This window comes from Talpa europaea (assembly GCF_964194135.1).
Source record: "Talpa europaea genome assembly, chromosome: 14".
NCBI classification, from domain to species: Eukaryota; Metazoa; Chordata; class Mammalia; order Eulipotyphla; family Talpidae; genus Talpa; species Talpa europaea.
The window spans coordinates 11,344,199-11,350,245 of NC_140082.1; positions in this window are offsets into that span (position 1 = coordinate 11,344,199).

A 6,047-nucleotide genomic window follows, 5' to 3' on the forward strand; every position below is an offset into this window, starting at 1 on the left:
AGCTGGACGCTTGTCCGGCTTTTTACTGTTAACAAGGTGATGATGTTACCCTGACAACTTGGAGAAGCGCCCACCCCACTTTTAATTACAGCCTCTGCCACCTTGCTCAGGACCTCTGCCCCAGCTTAGCAGAGAGGGCTCCGGTCATTGCCACTGCTTACTCTGAACTTGACCGCAGCCTTCTAAATTTGTGTCGGGAAGACATCCTTTGGACCAAAGCGAACCTCTTCACACTCGGCGTGGTTTCTCGGGAGAGAGCCAGCACGGGTTAACCCCCGGCCCGCAGAAGCTGTCGTCACGCGCCGTGTTCCTGCTGGAGATGGGGACCCAGTGCCCTGGCCTCCAGTATTTATTTGGTAAACCGGAGTCCTGGGTACCTTTTTTGTTACTGTTCTCAGAACACTGAACTACTATCACTTTGATGTACAGGTTTCAATAAAGCTTTGTAAAGATAACAGGACTGCACTTGGGGGCTTGGCTTTGCTTCACTGCTTGGAGGAGGGGCTGGGGCTCCTGAGAGGTTTATTCGGGGGGGATGGGGGGTGCTTGTTGAGCTTTTCCAGGTTCAAAAGGTCTGTGTTTGGGTGAGGGGCAGGCGGCCCAGACGGAGTGCCATTCTCTTGACCCACCCTCCTCAGACTTTAGAAGGCTGTTTAGGGGCCTGTAAAATGGGGCTCTTGTGAAGCACTGAGTGGAGGGGAACTGAGGCAGCAGGGAACGCTCCTCGTGTGTGAGTGCTGGCGGCGTCCCCGGGTTAATGTTCATTCTTGTTCTTCAGAAATCACCAGGGGGAGCCGGGGGTCAAGACAGCTGCTTGGAAGACACAGGACATCCTGGAGTCCACTGTTCTCACCAGTTGAAAGGGGACAGTGAGGGAGGTTGTGGGTGACCTTTAAACCCTCTCCCCAGGTACCGGGGACATTTACATAGGTCTAGGAGAAAAGGAAACCCGTGGGGCATTTGACCCTCTTGAAGGGCAGGGAGGCCTAGAAGAGTTCCTAGCAGGACATGAGCCATCTCAGTCTGAGCCCCCGAGTGATCATGGGAACCTTAGATTCCAGAGTCTAGTGATTAAGTCAACTAAGGAAATGGACACACAAAAAAATCCTCTTCCCAAAACTGGATAAAATATTTTTTAAATACTGGAAATACATAGCTAAGTATAAAAGTACTCAAGCACAGGGAGTACAACCATCGTCCTATTGGTGAGCTGTGGACAGTCCCTCCTCCTGGGGCGGGGTGGTCTGCTCTGGGCTGCCAGTCCTGGGGTGGACACCCACACCTGAGCAGGAGGCGCCCTGCCTGGGTTGGCACAGAGCAGCGCTGCCCTTCCTGGAAAAGGATGAGAGAATCTGGCTGCGGGCGGGAGTCAGGGTTCAAAGGGAGCCACCAGCTCCAGCCCGCTGGGGGACACAGCCAGAAGCTGGGAAGTCCAGCATGCGAATTAACTGTCCAGAGTGCAGCAAGCTCCAAACTGGAAATTGAATGCAAACGTTGAGGGGCAGGGCTCCGAGGAGCTGGCTGCTGTGGAGGGGAGCAGGCACAGCCCAAACTGGCCACGGGTGTCCCCAGCATTCACCACAGCTATTGGGGGATCTAAAAGAACTCATTTTTCTTGAAAAAGCAACACAAAGGAGGTCCCCTGTGTTCCAGAAGACTGCTCACAGACCCGAAAGGCACATGCTCAGGAAGCTAAAGGTTAGATTGAGTCATGAATGTGGAAAAGGAGAGCCTGCCTTGCCCACAGGCAAGGGGCAAAGCCACAGAGAGACTTGGGGTGTCCTGTGAGCAGGTAATGCTTTCTCAAGGCGCAGTCCCATTACGGGTGAGGACTGGTTACGTGGTTAAAGCGTAACTCAAATTGCTTTTGAATGAAGATAGATTTTTTTCCTCTAGACATTTATATACAAGTGAATTTACAGAGCCAAAGGGAAGGCCTTTAAATTACTAAAATGTAAAACAATATGGCCAGAGAAATAAAAATGTGTTTGAAATTACTGAAACCAAAGATCAAAGGATGTAAACAGGGTTCCTTCCCTCTGGCTCCGCTCGTGGGACAGACGTGAGTGAAGTTCACTGTGAGTTGGGATCAAAGACTGACGGCGCTTGGAGTGGACCCCCGCCCCCCGCAAGTGCAGTGTTGGACTGAGATGAGGGGGTGTCTGTCCAGTTCACGCATGGACTGGCCACTAGCCATGTGACCTTAAGTAAATCGCACGTCCCCTTTTAGCCTCATTTCCTCCCCTAAAAAAAATGAGAAAGGTCAGACTGCACTAGGTGGGTCCCTAGGGTGCCTTGCATTTCACACTGGGAGCCACAAAGCCTTCAGGGAATGAATGGGATGTGGTCATGAGCAGAAAGTGGAGGGGCTAGAAAAAAGGGCCAGCACCTCAACTTGCTCAGTTAGGAAACATGCAACATTCCAAAGGCCAGGGCTGAAAGCCATACCATCCACCGCGGAGGGCAGGGCCGCAACCACTTTAGCCGAAACCATTTTGTTACCTCAGTTACTTCTAGATGAGCATGATTTTATTTCCAAACACACATGCGGCCCCGATACCTGAGCCTGCACCAGGGAATACAGATGGTTTGAATGAAGACCTAATGAGGACTACTCCGGTCTCCACCCAGCTTCTGAGAAACCCCCTCCTGGGCACCTCTCTTGATGAGCAAATTAGCGGAGAAACAGAAACTAGAACCTTCTGCCCAGGAACATCAATTGTAATTATCTTCAGGAGAAAAGTCATGAGCATTCATGCATTTCTTCTAAAACCCAAGTCATCCCAGCTGGTTATAAAAACATCCACAGGGCCTTCCTAGGACCCATCACTGCTGGGAGTCAGCCCCTGGGAAGAGCATCCGAAAAGCTGGGCTCTGCCTGTGGGGGCAGCTCCCACAACCACCTCATCTTTTTCATCCCAAATACAAGTCAAGGGCCTTTGCCTGCATTGGGCTGCCAGCCCTCACTGCTGCCTCTTCTGCCTCCCACTGCAGTGAATTCACCCATCTCTTCCGAAAATTCAGTAGCAGTTGGGGGTACACAGGACCAGTGGGGGAACCCTGAGCCCACTACATTTTTCCTTTGCGGTGCTTGATAGCCTGAGTGCTGTGAGGTAGTAAAGTCATTTTCAGAGTTCTTCCCCTTCCTCTAACAACCCTTCAGGGCAAACAGTTCCATTAATCATTGATAGACTCCAGGGGCCCCCGCCAAGCAGCCACACTGCACCAGTTCCACTCGCTGGCTTCAACATTTGATCAGGCAAGTGATAAGACGTTTCTCTCCTATTAAAAACACTGCGTGCCTAAAGCCACGGTCTCCATGCTTTGGATGGCGTAAGCAACACTAAGACTGCCAAGAGGAAATCTGACTGGAACAGCCCAAGGTTCTTCAGCTTCCCCACTACTCACACTGTGGTTTGGATAATTCCTGGGAGGGTGGGGAGGCAGGCAGTTGGGCCTGTCCTGTCCTGTAGGATATTTAGCAGTACCCCTGGCCTCTTCCCACTAGGTGCTCTTCACCCCAGTTGTGACAACGCAGTATGTCACCAGATATTGCCAAGTGTCCGTAGGAGTCGGGGGCAAAGTCACCCTGGTTTAGAAACACTGGAACAGGCCAATTTAACTGTTGCAAGACTGAAACCCGAGCTGGCCCCACCCTGGAAGGCCTCCCCTTAATGCTAAGTCAGCACCAGTGTTTCTAAAGCAAATCACATTCAAGCAGCCCAATTCTGAAAACAAACTAGCTGTTCAGTTCTGTTAAGCAAATCATCTCTTTTTGGCCCACGTCTCTAAATTTGAACGTTTCAGGGGTATGAAATTTGCTATGCAGTCAACGTTTCTGCCTTGTGAAAATGAAGTTGTAAGAGCACAAGATGTGATGTCTAGTTCTGTGCTGAAGAAACAGGAGTGGCGGGACGGGAAGTTGAGCCTCTTTTTACGGTGTGGGCTGAGTCATGTGTTGGTTGTTTTTTTGAGGTCATTCCTTAGGGTCTAAAGTACCTTTCTGGGGCCTCCCTTGGCGGCGCAAGGGGTTAAAACACAGCACGATGAAGCTATCCGCAGCCACTGCAGCACAAGTTCAATCCCTGGCCGGTGAGAGTCCCACATGGCATGGCAGACCTCACCTGTCTCGCCCGCTGCTCCCCTCAGCAGTGTATTTCAGTCAATCCGCCTGTTCTGTTCCCCACTCTGTCTCTGGTGGATCTTCTCACGGCCTGTACCCCAGTTCTTGTATGCATAAATAAATAAATCTCTAAAAAATAAAAAAAGAAAATTTCTGGCACATTCCTTTTAGAACTGAACCATGCTTACTTGTGCTTTTGAAGTATTCTGAGGCTGTCACCCATCCTTAGGACAGTAACTGAAATGGTTGGTTGGTACTTAATGGCCTTTTCCTCACATTTTAAAAGACAGATTCCAACATTTTACTTCCTTATCTTCTGAATTATCTTCATTCCTGTAGCTATGAGCTTTAGCAGATTTTTATCCCTGACAATAAAACAGATAAGAGGACTAGATTTATCACTGGTTCCTGTCACAAGCCACACTAGATATGACCCTGCAGCCCAGAGGGTGTCCTTGGAAAAGTCAAAACCAAAGACCAAAAGCAGCAGGAAATAGGAGAGAATCACCATTTGCCAACACGGATGTCTGTCTGGATCAAGCAGAGTTTATACCTACACACTAACAGAAATCACAGAAAAAAATTTACCTTGCAGACTAAAAATGCATCTAGTTAGAAGTATTTATGTTCTAAACTACTGAGAGCACAACTCCCCTGCCCCCGGAGTCTCCACCAGGAGACCTCCTCGGCCTCATTATGGGTGAGGGAACTTTTAAGGTGACCTGCTTTCCCGGTTAGCTGCACTAGAGGAGAAATGGATAGTCCCCCCCCCCCCCCCCCCCCGGTCCTTTCAAATGACCCATTTGTTTAAGGAGCTCTCCAGTCCTGCCATCCTGTAAAGTGACCTCAACAGCGAGTCCGTGGTTTGCTGGGTGGGAGGAGCACACTGCAGCAGTGTCACCCTTTTGGAAGAGAACGTTGCCAACCTTTTGGCCTCCAGCCCCAGGAAAAGCCTCCCCACAAAAGAAAGACAATTCCATCCACAGCCACAGGCCTGCACAGGCACTGCCCCCGCACAGATTGTCCTGCGGTGCCTCTCAAGGAAAGAAAAGGCCAGAGCGCTAGAGCAAACACTTTAGATCATTGCTTTATTTCACTCTTATTCAACAACAAAGTTCATTCCTCTCGAGGTGGATCTTGAATTGTTCCTCGTATTCTTTTCCTCCTTCTGAATAAAAAAGGTAATGAAGGAAAGCCTGTACTTTTGGAGACCTAGAGTCTTATTTATGCTAATAAGCTTTTGACTGCAATTTTGTGTTTCGAGATTTCCTGCTGGCCTGGTGGCGGCCACGCAGACCCCACCCTCCCCTGGAGATGGCCGTCCACACTGCCTCCGGTAAAACCAAAAAGTAAGTGTTGAAAAATGCACCTTTTACAATAAAAAAGTAGAAACCAATTCAATTCCCTTATTATTTTTTTTTTTTTACGAATATAAAGTTTCTTGTAAATATGTACAGTCTTTTGAGCTAGTTCTAGAGCAGGAAGCGTTTCACAAATGAGACAGACACTATGCGCTGTCGGGGCTCGGGGAGCCCGTTCTCATGGAGATCCTAAATGAAATGCCAAGACTGAAAGACCAGTTTTCAGTGTGACCTTTCCGAATACTTGTGGACCAAGAGACAGAAACCTCAGCAAACATTCAGTCAGGTCTGCCCTGGGGAAGGGAGGGGATGCAGCAAGACCCCAAAGACTCCAAGCAACACATAAAACACAACAGCATGACACTTGCCGAGGGGGCGACGACGCGGGGGTTCAAGGGCGTTTCCAACAAGAAAGCACTTAGGTTGAGAGACGAGCAGGAAGGAGCTGGGATCTGGGCCAGGTGCAGTCTGGAAAGGGGTGTGTGTGACCTGTGGACACGCGGGCGGGTGGGGACACGGTCAGGTTCACCGGCTGCGGTGGGACCAGGTCTACCTTTCAGCTT